At 38.1% G+C, this 21,403-nt stretch overlaps 1 protein-coding gene across 8 annotated transcripts in view; it reads right to left on the bottom strand.

The window, feature by feature from the left end:
• The window catches only part of LCLAT1 (lysocardiolipin acyltransferase 1), a 193,638-nt gene that overhangs the window by 83,569 nt on the left and 88,666 nt on the right, over window positions 1-21,403 (bottom strand). The gene's annotated exons all lie outside the window — the stretch shown is intronic.

Raw genomic sequence — 21,403 nt, forward strand, 5'->3', positions numbered from 1 at the left:
TCATCCAAAGTTAAAATCCCAAATTAAACAGACATTTTAACCAAGTTACTATGTGTTATCAGGCTTACAAAAGCAGTAAGCAAAGGATCTGTTCTCAAGCCATGTGTACAAAGTCTTTAGTATTTCCCTTTCTGTACTACTCAATCAAAAGTAAAAGTGGAGAGTGAAAAAGTTGGCTTAAAGCTCAACATTCAGAAAATGAAGATCATGGCATCCAGTCCCACCACTTCATGGGAAATAGATGGGGAAACAGTGTCAGACTTTATTTTTCTGGGCTCCAAAATCACTGCAGATGGTGACTGCAGCCATGAAATTAACAGACGCTTACTCCTTGGAAGGAAAGTTATGACCAACCTAGACAGCATATTCAAAAGCAGAGATATTACTTTGTCAACAAAGGTCTATCTAGTCAAAGCTATGGGTTTTCCAGTAGTCATGTACGGATGTGAGAGTTGGACTATAAAGAAAGCTGACTGCTGGGCATACACACTGAGAAAACCAGAAGGGAAAGAGACACGAGTACCCCAATGTTCATCGCAGCACTGTTTATAATAGCCAGGACATGGAAGCAACCTAGATGTCCATCAGCAGATGAATGGATAAGAAAGCTGTGGTACATATACACAATGGAGTATTATTCAGCCATTAAAAAGAATACATTTGAATCAGTTCTAATGAGGTGGATGAAACTGGAGCCTATTATACAGAGTGAAGTAAGCCAGAAAGAAAAACACCAATACAGTATACTAACGCATATATATGGAATTTAGAAAGATGGTAACAATAACCCTGTGTACGAGACAGCAAAAGAGACACTGATGTATAGAACAGTCTTATGGACTCTGTGGGAGAGGGAGAGGGTGGGAAGATTTGGGAGAATGGCATTGAAACATGTAAATATCATGTATGAAATGAGTTGCCAGTCCAGGTTCGATGCACGATACTGGATGCTTGGGGCTGGTGCACTGGGACGACCCAGAGGGATGGAATGGGGAGGGAGGAGGGAGGAGGGTTCAGGATGGGGAACACATGTATACCTGTGGCGGATTCATTTTGATATTTGGCAAATCTAATACAGTTATGTAAAGTTTAAAAATAAAATAAAATTAAAAAAAAAAAAATAAAAAAATAAAAAAAAAAAAAAAAAGAAAGCTGAGCACTGAAGAATTGATACTTTTGAACTGTGTGTGGTGTTGGAGAAGACTCTTGAGAGTCCCTTGGACTGCAAGGAGATCCAACCAGCCCAATCTAAAGGAAATCAGTCCTGAATATTTATTGGAAGGACTGATGTTGAAGCTGAAACTCCAATACTTTGGCCACCTCTTGCGAAGAGCTGACTCATTTGAAAAGACCCTGATGCTGGGAAAGATTGAGGGCAAGAGGAGAAGCAGATGACAGAGGATGAAATGGCTGGATGGCATCACCTACTCAATGAACATGAGTTTTGGGTAAACTCCGGGAGTTGGTGATGGACAGGGAAGCCTGGAGTGCTGCAGTCCATGGGGTCACAAAGAGTCGGGCACGACTGAGTGACTGAACTGTACTGAACTGTGGTAAATACACCTGACTTAAGGCAGATAATCAACAGTCTTATCTGACAGCCCATGAAGCATGAAAACCCCGGGCCATGCACAGTAACTATCCGGCCAATCAAAGTTCTCTCTCAGAAATTTTACCTGGGACCATGGAGAAAACAAGTTGGTATGTCAGACAAACGGAGGACAAAAAAGCAGATAATACAGACAGTAGTACCCGAGGCAAAATAAAGGGGGCCCACTGTAGTGAAGACCTAAACAACTTCTGCTATTGAGGCCCCTAAAGCTGACTGGGATCCAGAACAACAGGCAGTTTTCCACAAGGGCTGGTCAGTCTTTGGTTTCACCTCTTGAATATCCACAAGACTCCATCTCCCTTACTGCCATGTGTATCTTTACAACATGCTTTTCTTATTTTGGCTAGAGGGGATGAGTGGTAGTTTCTTGCAATCAAACACAACTAAAACAATAGTTATTGTCATTAGGTAGATACGGTAGGACCCTGAAAACATATAGAACTATCATTACATCATTTAATCAGTGACTTTAAAGACTGTAGGGTTTTGTTCTTTTGGGTTTTTTTTTGACTTTACTTGGTTATTTAGTAAAGTTGTAGGACTTTATTTGGACTTTATTTTTGGTTATTTCATGACTGAAGTCACTGTCCGCAGTGATTTTGGAGCCCAAGAAAATAAACTGTCACTGTTTCCATTGTTTCACCATCTATTTGCCATGAAGTGATGGGGGCAGATGTCATGATCTTAGTTTTTTGAATGTTAAGTTTTAAGCCAGCTCTTTCACTCTCCTCTTTCACCCTCATCAAGAGGCTCTTAAGTTCCTCTTTACTTTCTGCCATTAGAGTGGTACCATCTGCATATCTGAAGTTGAAGATATTTCTCCTAGCTGAAATCTTGATGTCAGCTTGTGAGTCATTCAGCCTCACATTTCACATGATGTACTCTTCACAGGAGTTAAACATGCAGGGGGAGAACAGCATACATAGGCCTTGTCATATGCCTTTCCCAATTTTGAACTAGTCTACTGTTCCACGTCTGGTTCCAACTGTTGCTTCTTGACCTGCATACGGGTTTCTCAGGAGACAGGTATGGTGGTGTCTTCAAGAATTTTTTACAGTTTGTTGTGATCCACACAGTCAAAGGCGTTGGTGTAGTCAATGAAGCAGAAGTAGATGTTTTTTTGGAATTCTCCTGCTTTTCTTATGATCCAATGAATGTTGGCCATTTGATCTCTGGTTCCTCTATCTTTTCTAAATCCAGCTTGTATATTCGGAAGTTCTTGGTTCACAACTGCTGAAGCCTAGCTTGAAGGATTTTGACCATATTATTTGGTTTGAGTAAGTACAAACTGGGGCTTCCCTGGTAGCTCAGCTGGTAAAGAATTGCTTGCAATGCAGGAGAACCCAGTTCAATTCCAGGATCAGGAAGTTCCCTCAGAGAAGTGATAGTCTACCAATTCCAGTATTCTTAGACTTCCTCTGGTGTCTCAGATGGTAAAGAATCCACCTGCAATGTGGTATCCCTGGGTTGGGAAGATCCCCTGGAGGAGGGCATGGCAACCAACTCTAGTTTTCTTGCCTGGAGAATCCCCATGGACAGAGGACCCTGGTGGGCTCCATTCCATGGGGTCTCAAAGAGTTGGACATGACTGAGTGACTAAGCACAAGCAAGTTCAAACTAGAATACTATAGTCTACAAATATAAATAAGTTTAGCATAGGTCTTGTTGACACGTGTTCAACTGCTGCTCACCCACTGTATTTATTGTCAGTGACAGCCACCAGATAGACACCTACATGTCTCTCCTCTTTCACCTGAGGACACCTACGCCCACAGTGCAGTCGGTAGGCTTTGTGTAACTCTGGAGTGAGACTGTGGGGGTTAAAATCAGGGAGCCACCACAAACCAGCTGGTCAGCCTTAAGCCATTGTCCCTCATTGATCCCAAATCTAATAATAAGATAATGTCACAATAGTATTTTACCTGATAGGAATTGTAACAAATAAATAAGATTATTTAGCACAAAGTATTCAATAAGTAATCACTATTATCATTATTATGATTAAGTTACAAAAGTACCAAGGATATTGCGTCAAGGAACATAAAAATGTAACAAAAAATTTTCCCATTCACAATTGCTCACCCCTCTTCTAGTGACTTGGAAATTATAAACTCTATTATTTTAAAGGTCATGCTTTACTTTACTTTTCTATTTCTAACAAAGATTTAAATTTAAATAACTTCACTTTTCTATTTCTAACAAACATTTAAATAACTGTCAGTATAATACTGAGTTAATAAACAATCTTCCCCTAAACAAAAAATTATGCTTTCCTCTTGTCCCTCTTCCAAAATTTGAACAAATCAACCAACAGTTCCCCAAAACTGCCATTATTATTACTACTACTATTCCTTATGTGTCACAGAAATATTTCTAATTATTTAGACTTGACTCAGTAAGTCTGTCTTGGCTTCTCGTATCATTTGTTTCTTATATCTCACATCCTTCTGTTAGTCCTCCTTAAGGAATTTCTGTCAAAAAATGTTTGAGTCTTCATATTTCTGAAATGTAATTTTTTTTGTTGTTGTTCTCAATTTTGGAGGCTAGTTTTGCTTAAAACGAACTTGAGACTACCAAATAATTTTCCCCTCAAAATTTCAAAGCTATTTTGCCCACAGTCTTCTTTAACTTGATATAGCTAATAAGAAGTCTGATATCAATCTTATTTCTGTAGATCACCTAATTCTCCCCCTCTGAAAGCTTTATTGATTTTCTCTGTATCCCTGGTTTTGTGAAACTTTACCAATATGAATACAGGTATGCAACTTTTTCACTAATTCTGCTCAGCAGTGAGGATATTCTTCTAACATGAATGTCTCTAAAATTGGGAATATTCCTTCCATTATTTCAGAAAACATTATTTTTTTCTCTTCTTCATTCCTTCAGACTTTCTATTTGGAACATCTCTTAGATAGATGTTAAAACTTCTGGCTTTTTCCTCTCATAATTTTCATCTCCTATCATTTAAGGAAAATCTTTTAGCTTGGTCATCTGACTCATTAATTTCTTCTTCTGTGGTGTCTGGTCTACTAATTGATCATTTCAGCAAGCAACTCTTTAATTTTCAAAATTTACAACTGGTTCTGTATCACAGAAGCCGATTTTTTACGGAAAAAGAGCAAAAACTATAATAAGCTATGACACATACAGACAGAAGTAGTTTTAATAAAAATGTTGATTGAATTAATTCATTTAATTATCAAGACAACTATATAAATTAGGTAAAATTATTCTGATTTTATGGATGAGGAAACTAAGGTACATTGAGAGTCAAAGACCTAGTAAGTGGTAAAACCAGGTTTCAAATGCAGGCAGTCTGGCTCCAAAGCTGATGTTTTTAACCACTGTACTAAACAGCCTCTTTGCAATATGTACTTGAATCTCTCTAAGGGTATTAGTTAAACACAATTGATGTTCTCCTCAGAGAAATATACCTGTTCTTCAGAGAGTCTATTCTCAGACTTTCTTTAAAGCTGTGATTTTCCTCAAATGTGAATTCTGCATTGTCTTCACAGTTGTTCTAGACTGAACACACTGACAGGTTGAGTGTATTTCTCCATTCCAAGTGAGACAGCTGTTGCTCCCTTGGGGGAAGGGAGCAATAGGAAGACCTACGGGACTGTCATAAAACTTTTCTAATATTTTATATATGTTTCAGAAATCCCAGAATGGCAAGTAAAATGACTGAATCGTCAGCTTCTTAGAGCTCTCCTCTGAAGATATGATGATTCTTTGTGCTTTGCCTTCTCATGTTCCATTTATACATCACTAATGCTTTTCAATCTTTTTTATTCTCTTCAACTTAAATATTCTTCTTTCATAAAAATCACAAAGCCTTGTGAGTCTTTTTCTCCCCATTTCATTGCCAATGCTACATTTTATTCATGTTTAAAGCAATATCCCTATTTTTCTTAAAAAGCAATATCCAGATTTTTCTTAACAGTTTTCTTAGTAATCTTGAGGTTATCATATATTATTTCATAATTTTATGGACTGATAAATAACAGTGCAACTAATCTTGTAATTTGGGATTAGTCTATATAACCTGCCTGTTTCATACTTTTTCCATTGGAGGACATTTCGTCTTACCACCTGAATTTCTCAGACAAGGATGGAGAATCTAGCAGGTTTATAAAGATAGATTCTGTGGGTGCTGGCATGGCTCTGCTACCACCATCTTTTTTTCAAAAACCCCATTTACATTATCAGCACTGCCTTCTCAAAACAGACAGGCATAATCTCTGACCATACTCTGTAGTCTAAAGATATTCCATAAGTTTAGAACCTGGTTTTCCTTGGCCTAAATTTTCTTTTATCAAGTTTTAGAGTTGGCTAGGGGGGAAAAAAACTATTTGAGTGTATTTTTAACATTATGCATTCTTTTTCCATAAAAAGTAAGCCTTCCACAGCATTTTATTTTTCCTTTTTTCATTTTAGTGTAGATGAATATACAGTTAACCCTTGATCAGCCTGGGGGTTAGGGGTTCCTGCCCTCGAGCATAGTTGAAAATCTACTTATAACTTTACTGTTATTCCCTCCATATCCATAGTTACACATCCATGGATTCAACCAACCACACATTGTATAGTACTATAGTACATATTTATTAGGGGAAAAATACCTTAAGTGGATTAAATTCACATGCAGTTCAAACCAGTGGTGTTCAAGGATAAATTGTAGTTATGAGAACCACAGAAATATATATACTACTCACCTAATGTGCTAAAAACTGAACTTCAAAGATAGATTAATTTATCACTATTGTCCAAGTTTTTATTAATTCATTACAGTATCTACTATGAGACCATGGATGCAATGCCAGAAACAAAAAAGCAATGTGCAAGAGACGACAAACTGTTCTCTTCCACAAATTTTTAATCCTGAATATAGGGTATGGATGCACCAAGGAAATGTTACCCACAGGCCTCCCTTAAATGAGAATGAGTGATAATATGAACAGATGCAAATTTTATATCGACTCATATCACAACAATCATGAGCAAATACTATATTTACTGACTGTGGTTGTGCATAACAATGGTTACACAAATAAATCCAGGAGAGTAAGTTCTATTTCTCAGAATTTACAAAATAAATAACAGTACTATTAGATTATAACCCAAAGAATAAAATACTGATAAGTTCATATTGGATAATTAAACAACTGAGGAGAAGGGACAAATCTCCTTCACACAATTACAAATAAAATACGTCGATACTCCCCACTCTAGGAGGTGAAGTTTAATTCTGCTATCCACAACCAGCACTTGTATGTGGACTGCTCTTACTGAATAAAATAGAGGAGAAAACATTAATTTTGTGGTGCAGAATTCTGGCAGACAGCACCTTAACCAAATGATTACAATTAATATCACCATGATAAGCTAGGTTGATATAATGAACCCTCCCCATGAAATGAGTCAGTTCACATTTGTGGGACTTTTCCCCAAAACCCAGAACCCCCAACTAATCCTGAGAAAATGTCATTTTCTGTGGAAAATTCTTAAAGAGATGGGAATACGAGACCATCTGACCTGTCTCTTGGGAAACCTATATGCAGGTCAGGAAGCAACAGTTAGAACTGGACATGGAACAACAGACTGGTTCCAAATAGGAAAAGGAGTACGTCAAGGCTGTATATTGTCACCCTGCTTATTTAACTTATATGCAGAGTACATCATGAGAAACGCTGGGCTGGAAGAAGCACAAGCTGGAATCAAGATTGCCAAGAGAAATATCAATAACCTCAGATATGCAGATGACACCACCCTTATGGCAGAAAGTGCTTTTCACTAACTAAAAAACCTCTTGATGAAAGTGAAGGAGGACAGTGAAAAACTTGGCTTAAAGCTCAACATTCAGAAAATGAAGATCATGGCATCTGGTCCCATCACTTCATGGCAAATAGATGGGGAAACCGTGGAAATAGTGTCAGACTTTATTTTTTTGGGCTCCAAAATCACTGCAGATGGTGACTGCAGCCATGAAATTAAAAGACGCTTACTCCTTGGGAGGAAAGTTATGACCAACCTAGATAGCATATTTAAAAGCAGAGATATTACTTTGCCAACAAAGGTCCATCTAGTCAAGGCTATGGTTTTTCCAGTAGTCATGAATGGATGTGAGAGTTGGATGGTGAAGAAAGCTGAATGCAGAAGAATTGATGCTTTTGAACTGTGGTGTTGGAGAAGACTCTTGAGAGTCCCTTGGACTGCAAGGAGGTCCAACCAGTCCATTCTGAAGGAGATCAGTCCTGGGTGTTCACTGGAAGGACTGATACTGAAGCTGAAACTCCAGTACTTTGGCCACCTCATGCAAAGAGTTGACTCATTGGAAGAGACCCTTATGCTGGGAGGGATTGGCGGCAGGAGGAGAAGGGGATGACAGAAGATGAGACGGCTGGATGGCATCACCGACTCGATGGACATGGGTTTGGGTGGACTCTGGGAGTTGGCAGTGGACAGGGAGGCCTGGCGTGCTGTTGTTCATGGGGTTGCAGAGTCAGACACGAATGAGTGGCTGGACTGAACTGTAGTAAGGGCTTCCCTGGTGGCTCAGCTGGTAAAGACTCTGCCTGCAGTGTGGGAGACCTGGATTTGATCCCTGGGTTGGGAAGATCCCCTGGAGAAGGGAAAGGCTACCCACTCCAGTATTCTGGCCTGGAGAATTTCATGGGCTGTATAGTCCATGGGGTCACAAAGAGTCATACACGACTGAGCAACTTTTACTTTTTCTTGCACTTTTACCATAGTAACACCAGTAAGTGACTGACTGAATAATCTTAAAGCCCAAAACCATTTCTCCCAACCAAAGAATCTGTCAACTTCCACACAGCTCAGAGCTTGAGCTTTGTTAGGAAGTCAGTGAACACAGTCAAAACAAGAGCTTCATTTAACTTCCCAGGTGGTGTGAGTGGTAAAGAATCTGCCTGCCAATGCAGGAGACTCAAGTGACCTGCATGGTGTTCTATTCCTGGGCTATGAAGATCCCCTGGAATAAGAAATGGCACCCCACTCCAGTATTCTTGCCCGGATAAGTTCATTGACAAGAGGAGCCTGGTGGGATGCAGCCCATGGGGCCACACATAAACACACGCACACATCTCAATGCAACCCTAAAAAAATTACTTAGTTCTCAATGTAATTCTAGAAAAAAGTATAATCCTGGTATACTGCCTGACAGATGACTTAACTAAATTTATTAAACCTTTGTTCCCAATGGGTTTCCCTGCCTTTTTGACCAAAAAAAAACCCCCAAAAACAAAAACACCACATCAAAACTCAGTCTCAGCCAAGGAAGTCTGGCAACTGAAACTACAAAAACTTATTTTTCAACTAGTAGTAGAACAGCTAAGATGAAAATGGTCTGTGTTATGTATCTGAAAATACAGCTGTATATGATATCCAGCCAAAGAAGTAAAATATTTTAATATACCTATTTCTTCTGACAGTTTTCATATAAATTTTAATTCATTATAACCATTTAATAAAATTTACTGAATGAGTAAATCAATTGTTGGATACTTTTCTGTATACATTGGTGAAATGTGGGAAAGAAGTTGTATCAGGATGCTCTGGGCTGTGTTAAATAACAGATACCAATCCAGAGGTCTTACACCGTAGGTGTACGTGTCTCACGTCAAGTCAAGTCTGGCCCCAAGGCTGGTTCAGAAACCAGTCTCTCACATTTCTATTTGGCCATCCTCTTGGATGCAAGATGGTTGCAGCAGCTCCAAGTATGATGTGTTCTCACAATAATGTCCCAAAGTAGGAAAGGAATGGCATTGTCCCTTCATGAACCTATTTTATTAAGGAAGAAAATCCTTCCCAGGGCCTCCTAACAAGTCGTCTCCCTATTACATGCCTTTGGTGGAACTGGCTGATAGAAGGCTAAGAAAGGCAATATGGGGTATTTTCATATGCTTTCATGGGATGTGCTTATCACAGAAATACATTGTTAAAAATAGTGAAACATCTTCTCTGGCCTTAGATATTTTGTAATAGATACAACAACACAGGAAAGAAAGCTGCTATGAAACCTTCCATGATTTAGATACAGTAGGAAGCAATACGGAGAAGGCAATGGCAACCCACTCCAGTACTCCTGCCTGGAAAATCCCATTGATGGAGGAGCCTGGTGGGCTGAAATCCATGGGGTTGCTAGGAGTCGGACACGACTAAGTGACTTCACTTTCACTTTTCACTTTCATGCATTGGAGAAGGAAATGGCAACCCACCTCAGTGTTCTTGCCTGGAGAATCCCAGGGACGGGGGAGCCTGGTGGGCTGCCGTCTATGGGGTCGCACAGAGTCGGACACGACTGAAGCGACTTAGCAGCAGCAGGAAGCAATAAAATAATCAATCTACCGTTTAGTCATTAAATGGTTAGGAATCCTTGACTAGAAGCGCCCTTTGAAGAAAGGGTCAGAGGGAGCTTCAAATATATTTGCTGTAGAGATCCTCAGCAGCTGTTACTCAGGGGGACTAGGCTCACTTACTTAATGAAGGTAAAAAAACTGATGTCTCAGGTGTACCAAAGAAACTGGCAGGAGTGGGCCAGTTTATTAACTATTATAGTTAACTATAATAGTTAACTATTATTAACTCTTGTGGAGAGTCTTACTTCAATCTAGGAATGTATTCATCTTTTCTCGAGTTGCAAAACAGAAGAAAGGCATGAAATGTTAAATTTAGAAAGCGTCCACACTATACCAAGAACAGCGGTCCTGGTGGGTAATTCTGTGTTTATGTCTTTCTATAATTTGAAGAGAGGATCCGGGTGTGTCGTTTTTCATAATTGGGAGGAAATTTAGAGAAAGAGTCACATAAAAATGTTTTATTTGCTATACTAGTTGCCTTTGAAACTTATGTTAATGTGCCCAGCAAGCTGTGTATTCTCTTTGATCCTGGTAAACATAACAAAGTGAGGGAGTGAAAGGGTCAGAGGCAATCAATGAGTTTTTAAGATGAGTTTAATTAATCTTGAAGTTTATAAAAAGTGATACTTATATATATATACTTTTATATATATATATAAAAGTATATATACTTTTATAAACTTCAAGTGATACTTGAAGTTTATAAAAAGCTGCTACTGAGAGCAGCAAAAAGAAAATGGAGAGTTATTGAAAACTTCAGATATTAACCTGGTACTGAGGGGTGGGAGCTTATTAGTGCTGTGGATGACATAAAAGGCTGAGACATTTCAGCCAAAAAATGACTGACAGGGAGTTGGTCAGTTGATAGAGAACTCTGTCAATTCATGTAAAACTACTGAATTTATATAATATGAGATGCATGACATATAACCTATTTATAACATTGAAAGTGTGTTAAAAAAAACCACGTATAGTAAAAATGATATGTGTGCTCATTCACACGGTTGTGTCCGATTCTTAGTGACCCCATTGACTGTAGCCTGCCAGGCCCCTCTGTTCACAGGATTTTTCAGACAAGAACACGGGAGTAGGCTGCCATTTCCTCCTCCAGGGGGATAATATAATACCCCCACCTTAGGGGGGTCCACCAAATTGGATGATATCAAAGACATTTATGGCTTAAAGATGGTTCTAGTCTTCGTGAATGTCCATTTTAACCAGGAGGAAGCTGGGTAGGAAGTGGAGAGTTTCCCTTCTCCATGGAGTTAAGTTTGGTATTATAAACACAATATTTCAAATAGAAAATTATCCATTCTTTGTACTTAATATACATGTGTGCTAAGTCGCTTCAGCTGTATCCAATTCTTTGTGACCCTATGGACTGTAGCCCAACAGGCTCCTCTGTCCATGGGATTCTCCAGGCAAGAATATTGGAGTGAGCTGCCATTTCCTCCTTCAGGGGATTTTACCAGGGATCGAGCCCACATCTCTTTCAAATCTCCTGCATTGGCAAGCAGGTTCTTCACCACTAGCATCACCTGGGAAGCCCTACTTAATATACAACAGATAATAAAATTTAGGTGACTTCAGTAAATGTAGTGACTCTTAAAACTGTGTGAGAAACATCTTTAAGTGAATTTATACCTAACATAAATAGTTAATGAAATACAGTGAAAACTGAAAATTTGACCCCATAAAATGGATTACCTTCCCAACTAATGTATGACCCCTGTTTTGTTGCATGTTCATGTGTAACAGAAGTGTGCACTATAACCACTGTTTCTCCCGTGTATTGGGCAAGGTGGACAATAGATTTTAACCGAGTAGTTTCTATTCATGATCTTTGAAAAAAGGAGAATGCATATACAACACCAAGGGTAATTTTTTAAAATTCCAGTTATTTTTGTAAATCAGATTTGACCAAAAAATGTTTAATATTTTGTCAGACAGGTTATTTTCAGGGAGGTCAGACTTAGGAGAAGTGGTGTCTGACCCAGTTTCAAATGTCTTGCTAAAACAGGACCCACAGGAGCCTCTGAGGCTTCATTCAGACTTTGCATGCCTTGAACACACTGAGAATGGATAAAAGCATTCATCAGAAGTCATGTGGTTACTTCTCACTTCTCCTTGGTCTCATCCTGAACAATCTAGATAAATTTCACAATTTGTGGTGGTTCCGAGTTTTTGCCACAATTCTTATGTTGCAGTTTGACAACAGCAGGATTAAATGATAATCTACGTTGAAACCGTGAGTTATGTGAGGTAGATTTTTAGTTGAATCCATGACCTAGACACTTTTTAAATCACTATCTCTTTAATGTTTACTCCTCTTTTTGTGCTTTCTAAAAGCACCAAACTCTCTTTGCCAGTCAAGTGTGATTAGTTAGCAATCCAGAAAAACCCAAGGAGCCGTGAGCTAGGTGGGCCAAATGGCACATGAATTTCTTGGTACAAAAACACCAGGAGAATGGACTTTTTATGACACCTTTGGGTTTAGTATTTCCTTCACTGTTACTAAGTAGTTATGAAGTTAGCTAAAAGTGAAAATCTAGGTCTAAACCACCATTACAGACAGTTGAAATCTAACTATCTGACATTTTTCTTTAATATCTAATTTCACGTAACTTAGGCGACTCTAAACTGTTTAGTTAGCTTACCAAAACTCTTCACTACTTGAACTGGAATCTAAACAGTCTTAATGGTTTCTTACACAACGTCTGTTACTTACATACTTTAGCAAAAAATTTCCAAATTCTAAATTCCCATCCCTTCTCCAAATGGATAATACAGATATTATTATTCCCTTTACTCATTTATAAATGAACTAAAAGAACCAGATGATTATATTCCAAACTCTGGTAAGCAAACATTTAGAAATGATTATAAATAGCAACATTAAATACACTCTAAGGTCATGGCAATTGTCAACAAGCTAAGTCTAGCATAGTCTGAAGTAGGATGGAGCTCACCTGTAAGACATATCCATTCTTTTTCTGAACTGAACTGAACTGAAGGTCATGGCAATTGTCAACAAGCTAAGTCTAGCATAGTCTGAAGCAGGATGGAGCTCACCAGTAAGACACATCCATTCTTTTTCTTTTTTTAATCTTCTCCTGCAAAGTCCAACCTTAATACTCCATTTGCAGACACACTCTGTTTTATTTTTCCTGCCTACACTTTTGCCTTGTTTAATTTACTTTGCACTTATTTTAAAGGTTCTAAAATTGGGTTTTCTTCAATCCAAAATCTGTTCTCATTAATGGTTTGCCTTTTCAAGAAATCCTATCAAGTCTACATATACTTTGTGGGCCCACAATATGAAAGACACTCTATAAGAAGCTTGTAACTTTTGAGATAAGAAAATGGGATAGCTAAGAACGAAATACATACAAGCTCAAAATGAGACAGTTTAACAATGTTAAAAATGACTATACCACTGCAGAGTGGTAGGAAGTAAAAATCAGGTGGTCAAGGAAAGAGAATGTGGGTCTGTGAGACACTGGAAAAATCAGAGGTCTGATACAGATCTCTGTAAGGCCAAAGGTCAGAGTGTAGATGTACCAAAAGGAACTAGAGAAATAAAAGGCAGCAGCAATACTGTACTGGCATTTAATTTAATCTTCACAATCACCCAATAAAGCTGTATTACTACTTTGTTAAACTGAGATATAAGTGACAAATAACATTAGGCATAACAGTTTTAGGTGTGCAACAAAATGATTCCATATATGTATATTCACGGAATGATGACACAGTAGGTCTAAGTTAACATCTATAACCACATGTAGTTACAAATTTTTTTCTTAAGACCAGAATTTTTAACATCTATTCTCAGAAACTTTCAAATATACAGTAGAATATTATTAACTACAGTCACCATGCTATACATTACATCCTCATAACTTATTTATGTTTTGACTGCAAGTTTGTGCCTTCTTACCAACCTCATCCATTTTGCCCATCCCCAAATCCTGGCCTCTAACAACCACTATCCATTCTCTATATTCAGTTCAGGTTTTTTTGGGTTTGTGTTGTTTATTTTGGGGGCCTGCATATGTAAGTGAGATCACATGGAATTCTCTTCTATCTTATTTTTCACTTAGCATGATGCCCTCAAAGTCTATCCAGGTGATACAAATTACAGAATATCCTTTTTTATATCTGAATAATATATGCCACTGTCTATATTTACCATTTTCTTTATCCACTCATCTACCAATGGACACAAGTTGTTTCCATCTATTGTTTATTGTAAATAACATTGCAATAATCATGGGGATGCAGATGTCTTTTCAAGTTAGTGTGTGTGATTTCTTCCAATAAATATCCAGAAGCAGAATTGCTGGATCATATGGTAGTGCCATTTTTAATCTTAAGAACCTCTGTATGGTTTTCCACCATGTATGTATCAATGTACATTCCCATCCACAGTGCACCAGGGTTCCTTTTCCTCCACATCCTCCCAACACTTATTATTTCTCAGTTTTTCGACTGTAGCCATTCTAACAGGTGTGATGTGGTATCTCATGGCTTCTGATTTGCATCTCCCAGATGATTACTGCTGTTGAACACCCTTTCATGTACCTGTTGGCCATCTGGACATCTCTTCGGGAAAATGTCCCTTTATGTCCTATGCCCATTTCTTAATTGAACTGTTATTTTGCTATTGAGTTCTATGAGTTCTTCATATATTTTGAATATTGACCCTTTGTCAGATAATATAATTTGCAAATATTTTTCTCCCATTCCAGAGGTTGCCTATTTATTTTGTTGATGGTTTCCTTTCTTGTGCTGAAGATTTTCAGTTTGAGGTAGTACAATTTATTTTTGCATTGTTTCCTTTGCTTTTGGTACCAAATCCAAAAAATCATCACCAAGACTAATGTCAAGGAGCTTGCCACCTATTTTTTATTCTAGGACCTTAAAGGTTTCAGGCCTTATGTTCAAGTCTTTATTCCATTTTGAGTTAGTTTTTGTATATGGTGTAGATAGTAGTCCAGTTTTCACAACACTTTTTATTGAAAAGACTATCCCTTCTTTACTGTATACTCTTGGTTCTTCTGTCATAAATTATTGACCATATATGTGTGGGTTTATTTCTGGGCTCTGTATTCTGTTGTACTGATCTATTTGTCCGTTTACATGCCAATGCCATACTGTTCTGATTACTATAGTTCTATAGTATAGCTAAAATCAGGGAATATTATACCTATAGCTTTGTTCTTCTTTCTCAAGATTGATTTGGCTATTCTGAGCCTTTGCAGTTTCATACAAACTTTAGGACTGTTATATTTCTGTCAAAAAATGCCAACTATGAAAACTACAAAATTGTTTTTGAAACAATTTCAAGTTGAAAACTTTTCAAACTGAAAATCATGCTTTCAATCCACAAGCATAAAATATCCTTACACTTATTTGTCTTCTTCAACTTCTTTCATCAATATTGTATAATTTTCAGTATTTCACCTTCTTGGTTAGATTTATTCCTACTTTACTCTTTGATGGAATTGTAAATGGGGTAATATTCTTAGTTTCTCTTTCTGATTAGTTTGTTATTAGTACATAGCGATGCAACAGATTTTTGTATATTAATTCTGTATTGTGCAGCCCCACTGAATTCACGTATCCTAACAGCTTTTGCTGGAGCCTTAAGAGAATTTTCTATATGTAATATGGTATTTGCAAATAGTGATGGTTTTACTTTTTTCCAATCTGGATGCTATCTATCTAATTTTGCCTAATTGCTCTGGCTAGAACTTCCAATATAATGTTGAATAAAAATGGACAGTATGGGCATCCTTGTCTTATTCCTGAACTTAGAAATTTTCATTACTATTAAGTCTGATGTTAGCTATGGGCTTGTCATCTATGCCCTTTAATGCACTGAAATACATTTCCTCTATATCCATCATATTGGGAGTTTTAATCACTGATGTATGTTAAATTTTGACAAATGCTTTTCTTGTTGTTGCATCTATTGTATGTATTGAGATGATAAGATAATTTTTATTCTTCCTTTTGCCAGTGTGGTATATCTCACTGATTGGTTTACAGATGTCAAATCATTTTTGTATCCCTAGGATAAATCTCACTTGATCATAATGCATTATCCTTTTAGTGTATTGCTGAATTTTGTTTGCTAATATTTTGTCCAGGAATTTTACATCTATGTTCATTGGGGATACTGGCCTATAATTTTATTTTGTGGCATCTTTGGTTTTGGTATTGAGGTAACACTGGCCTCATAAAATGACTTTAGATGTGTTCCCTTCTCTTCTAATTTTTTGGAATAGATTGAGAAGGATTAGCATTATTTTTTTAAAATATTGGGTAGGAATTCACCACTGAAGTCATCTAGCCTTCTGTTTGTTGGGGGTGGGTGGGGGGGTTATGATTACTGATTCAATCTCCTTACTAGTGGTGTCTCTGTACAGTCTTTCTGTTTCTTTATGATTCAGTCTTACTAAGTCATATGTTTCTAGGAGTTCATCCATTTCTTTTAGCTTGTCCAACTTGTTGACATATAATAATTATTCATAGCAGTCTCTCGTGATTTCTTATATTTCTGTGGTATCAGTTGTACCTATTCGCTTTCATTTCTGATTTGTGTCCTCTTTTTCTTGGTGAGTCTAGCTAAAGCTTTGTCAATTTTGTCTTTTCAAAGGACCAACTTAATTTTACTGATCTTTTTTGTTGTCTTTTTAGTCTTTCTTCCATTTCTTTCTTTCCTGCCTTCTAACTTATTTCCTTCCTTCTAACTTTGGGCTTCATTTGGTCTTTTTTTTCCCCAATTCCCTGAGGTGTAAAGATAGGTTGCTTATTGAACTCCCCTCTTAGAGTTACTTTTAATGCATCCCATAAGTTTTGGTGTGTTGTATTTCCATTTGTTTCAAGGTATTTTTAAATTTCTCTTTTGATTTCTTCTTTGACCCACTGGTTGTTCAGCAGTACGTTATTTAATTTCCACATATAAGAAAACAACTGGAAAATTCAAATAATTTATTTCTAGTTTCATAACACTATGATTGAAAGTTTCCTTGACGTGATTTCAATTTTCTTAAATGTAATAAAACTTGTTTTGCCGCCTAACATATGATCTATTGTGGAGAATATTCCATGGGAAAATCAGAGAAGTGTGTATTTTATTGCTTTTGAATGGTGTGTGTGTGTGTAAGTCGCTCAGTCGTGTCCGGCTCTTTGTGACCGATGGACTGCACAGTCCATGGAATTTGGAATGTTTTATATAAGTCTATTAAACTATATTAGACCAATTGGACTTATGGCCAATGTTTCCTTATTAATTTTCTGTCTAGATGACCACCCATTGATGAAAATCATCTACTGTTAATGTACTGCTATTTCTCACTTAGATCTCTTAATATTTTTTTATACATTTAGGTGTTCCTATGTTGGATCCATAAATATTTACATATGTTATATCCTGTTGTTGGACTGACCCCTTCATCATTATATAATGACCCTGTCTTTTATCAAAGACTGTCTTAAAGCCTATTTTGTCTGATATGAAATACAGCTAACTCAGCTTTCTTTTTATTTCTATTGCATGGAATATCTTTTAATTACTGATAGCTATGTACTTACTGCCATTTGGTTGCTTTGTGGCTGTTTTAGAATTCTTTTGTTCCTTTCTTTCTCTCTTGCTTTATTCCTTTGTGATTTTCTGTAGTGGTGGGCTTAGATTCCTTATTCTTGATCATTTGTGCATCCACTATAGATTTTTGCTTTATGGTTCCCATGAGACATAAAATAGTATTGTTTTAAGTTAATAACAACTTAATTTGGAACACATTCCAAGGCTATACATTTTTACTACTCCATATTTTGTTTCTGAGGTCACAATTTACATCATTTTATCTTCTGTATCCCTTAATTATTGTAGTTATAATTATTGTTAATACTTCTGTCTTAAAACTTATTTTAGCTTTAGAAGTAGTTAATTCACAAACCTTACAACATTGGATTATTTTAAATTTTACTATATATTTATATTTACCAAGGATATTTATTGTTTCCCTGTACTTAGCACCTTTTCTTTTCAGCCTAAAGCAGTCCCTTTAACATTTCTTTGTAAGGCCAGCCTAGAGGTGATAGACTCCTTGAGCTTTTGCTTATCTGTATACCTCCTTCAATTCTGAAGGAGATACTTTGTCAGATACAGTCTTCTTCAGTTTGGCAGTTTTTAAATTGCAGCACTTTGAATATAGCATTTCACTCCCTTCTGGTGTGCAAAGGTGCTTCTGAAAAATAAGCTGATGATCTTATGGGAATTCCCTTGTACATAACATGTTTTGCACTTGATGCTTTTAAAATTCTCTCCATGTCTTTAGATTTCAACACTTTAATTATGTGTCTTGACATGAGTCTCTTTAAGTTCATCTACTATTTCCTTCCCTTCCCCAGGTTGGGGCAGTTTTTAGCCACTGTTTCTTCAAATAAGTTTTCTCCCCTTTCCCTTTTCTCTTCTCCTTCTGGGACCCCGTAATGCAAACGTAAGGCCTCTTGATATTTCCCATAATTCCCTTGGTAGAAGTAGCAGTGTTAGTTGCTCAGTTGTGTCTGACTCTTTGCAACTGCATAAACTGTAGCCTGCTAGGGCTGTCCATGGGAATCTCCAGGGATAATTCCCTTAAGTTATCTTCAATCTTTTTTTCTGTTTGCTGCCTTGATTGGAAAATTGTATGGCTCCATCTTCAAGTTCACTGACCTTTTCTACTGCTTTATCTAAACTGTTAAACTCCTATGTTTTCAGTTCGGTTATTGAGTTCTCCAGCACTGTGAATTCTTTCTTGTATCTTCTATCTCTGTTAGACTGCTCATGTATTGTTCTCCTGAGCTCAATGAGCATCTCTAGGACTACTGTTTTGAACTCTTTACCACCAGATAAATCACTCCTCTCCAGTTCCTTTAGGTCTTTTTCTAAGGTTTTATTTTGTTCTGTCATTTGGAATATATTCTTCTGTCTCTTCATTTTCCTTGACTGTGTTCATTTTTATGCATTAGATAAAACACCTACCTCTCTCAGTCTTGAAGGAGTGTCCTCGTACAGGAGATAAACCTTACCATTCAACCATACTCTAGTTCTTGGTTGTCTCACCTTCTGTGATTGTCCAAGCAGCCTACCTACTTTATTCTTAGTGGCTCCCAGTAGTTGAGGACAGATGTGCCAATAGAGAGGATCTCAACACCTTGATTCAGGCCAATTGGAAGTCACACCCTCAGACAGCAGCTTTTAAATTATGCAAATATACTTCTCTTCTTTTAGAAGAAGACTTGGAGATGGGCTCTTCTGCCTGCTCCCTCCACACTGAGCCCTAGAACAATGGTTAGCTAAGAACTATTTCTTCTTTGGTTGCTACATCCCATTGTCCCCACCCCCTACCCCCTGAACACAAACCCCTAGTTACAAGAGCCAGACTCCCAAGGGATGTATTCTCTGGGTAACAGCCATAAAGTCAGAGTTCCAGAGTATATAAGCTCCCTTCTCAGAGACACTGGTGACCAGAGGTAGTATGTGAATGATACACCCACCCTCCAAGGTCTCTGGAGAGGATTAGATGTGTGCCCTTAGATGTGTGTTTTATTAGAACCCTGCCCCTCTGGCTACAGCAAGGAAAACAAGCAAATCTTTCACAGATAAGCCCTCTTTCACAGCAAGACTGGGTGCTTTCTATTCAGCTGCCTTTGCTCTGGATCCAGGAGTATAGGAACACAAGTATGCAAGAGCCCTTTAAAAATTGTTTTGCTATCCTATTTTATATAGGTTTAGTTTCCTATATGAGTCTCACAGATGTAAAACTATTGGTTTTCAAAGTTAGATGTTTTGAAGACTCCTCTGTCAGATGCCAGTGTTAAAACTGGGGAGCTAAATGTGGGGTTCAAATCCTGTACTCCTGAGGGAGAAGCTCGGATTTCTCCTGATTGTGGGTCACCCTGTGTTCCTGGCTGCACCAGTATGGGACAGCGTTTCTGTCAGGCTGAACTGGGAGGTGGGAGAAAATGAGTGTGATGCAGGGAGCCAGCACAGGAGATCCCACCCATGACAGGGTCATGCGGGAGAGGCCTGACGGGCAAGGCGAATCAGGACTCGAGGGACCCCCTGGACCTGCTTGGGCATCTACCCCAAAACCAGAATCTGTCTGTTTTACTATTTTACAACTTTCACCAATTCCTCTGACATTAACGTGGGGCTATCCCCGATCACCTTTCACTGAAGGAAATCAACTTAGAGCTCTAGTTAATACGCCTCCTGGGCACAATACGAGTGTTTCAATCCAAACCCCTCAGATGGCTTTCTAACTTGCCTGACAGGTTTATCCGGACTCCTACAGCTACGCATATGATTGTTTACAGCCTCCCAACCGAGAGAGGCACGGGAAGCTTAACATATTCAAACAATATAGAGCCTTTTGAGGAGTTAAGAATTATTAGAATAGAACTGGTGAAGGATTTCATTGTTGAGCCAATGCTTGCTGCCAAGTTTCCATATCCCTTACCCACTGTGTCCCTGGGAATATATTAATTGATATAGTTGGTATATAGAAAAAATAAGTAGTGGCCTTGGTGTTAACAACTTTAGACCCTTGAGGTAGTAAATTCTTTCCTTGCTACAGCCCACTGCACCTTTGCCCTATAGGAATGCAAATTTATCTAGTGCTTTTGGAGAGTGGCGCCAAACTTTAGAAAAATTACTTTTAGAGAAAATAAGTTTTCTGGTTAACTAACCTTTATCAGAACAGAGAGTCATAAAATGTTAACAGGCCTTCTGGCCAGAAGATGATGTAAATCACCTAAAGCATTTGTATATGATAGGTTTGCAGAAGGAAACCCTGGTCTTGATAAGGGTCAAGGACTGCTGACTTTGCATGGCTCTGCACCCCCTATTATCCTCTATGTACAACTTAGGGTATAAAAGCTCCTTTTGAAAATAAAGCTACGGACCCGGCTTCATCAGTGCTTGGTCTCCCCGTGTCATTCTTTTTTCCTTTTCCCTCCTTTTCTCTCTCTGTTCTTCTTTCAGGATGACTACTTGGGACACAGGGGCTCTCTGAGTTCACTTTTTTGCCTGGGCTTCTAAGACCCAATCAGGAAGGAGCCCTGCGTCTTCACCGGGGAGAGGGCGTCCTGCGTCCTCACCCCACCGAGAGGGCGCCTGCGGCCTCCGTGAACAGAGCAAGTTCCGAGTCAGGAGCTTTATTAGCTTTCTGTGTAAACCAAGGAAGATCAAGCCTCTTTCTCTCCCCTTTTACTTTCCGTATCACCGACGCCATCCTCCTGAGGGAATCCCTGGATCCTACCGGGATTGGACCCCGGTAGTATGTCTTGTTTTAAAAAACACAGATTCTCGTTGTTCTTGACAAATCGTGGTATAAATTTTCTTGAATAAATGTATTTT

This window comes from Bubalus kerabau, chromosome 11, assembly GCF_029407905.1.
Source record: "Bubalus kerabau isolate K-KA32 ecotype Philippines breed swamp buffalo chromosome 11, PCC_UOA_SB_1v2, whole genome shotgun sequence".
NCBI lineage: Eukaryota > Metazoa > Chordata > Mammalia > Artiodactyla > Bovidae > Bubalus > Bubalus kerabau.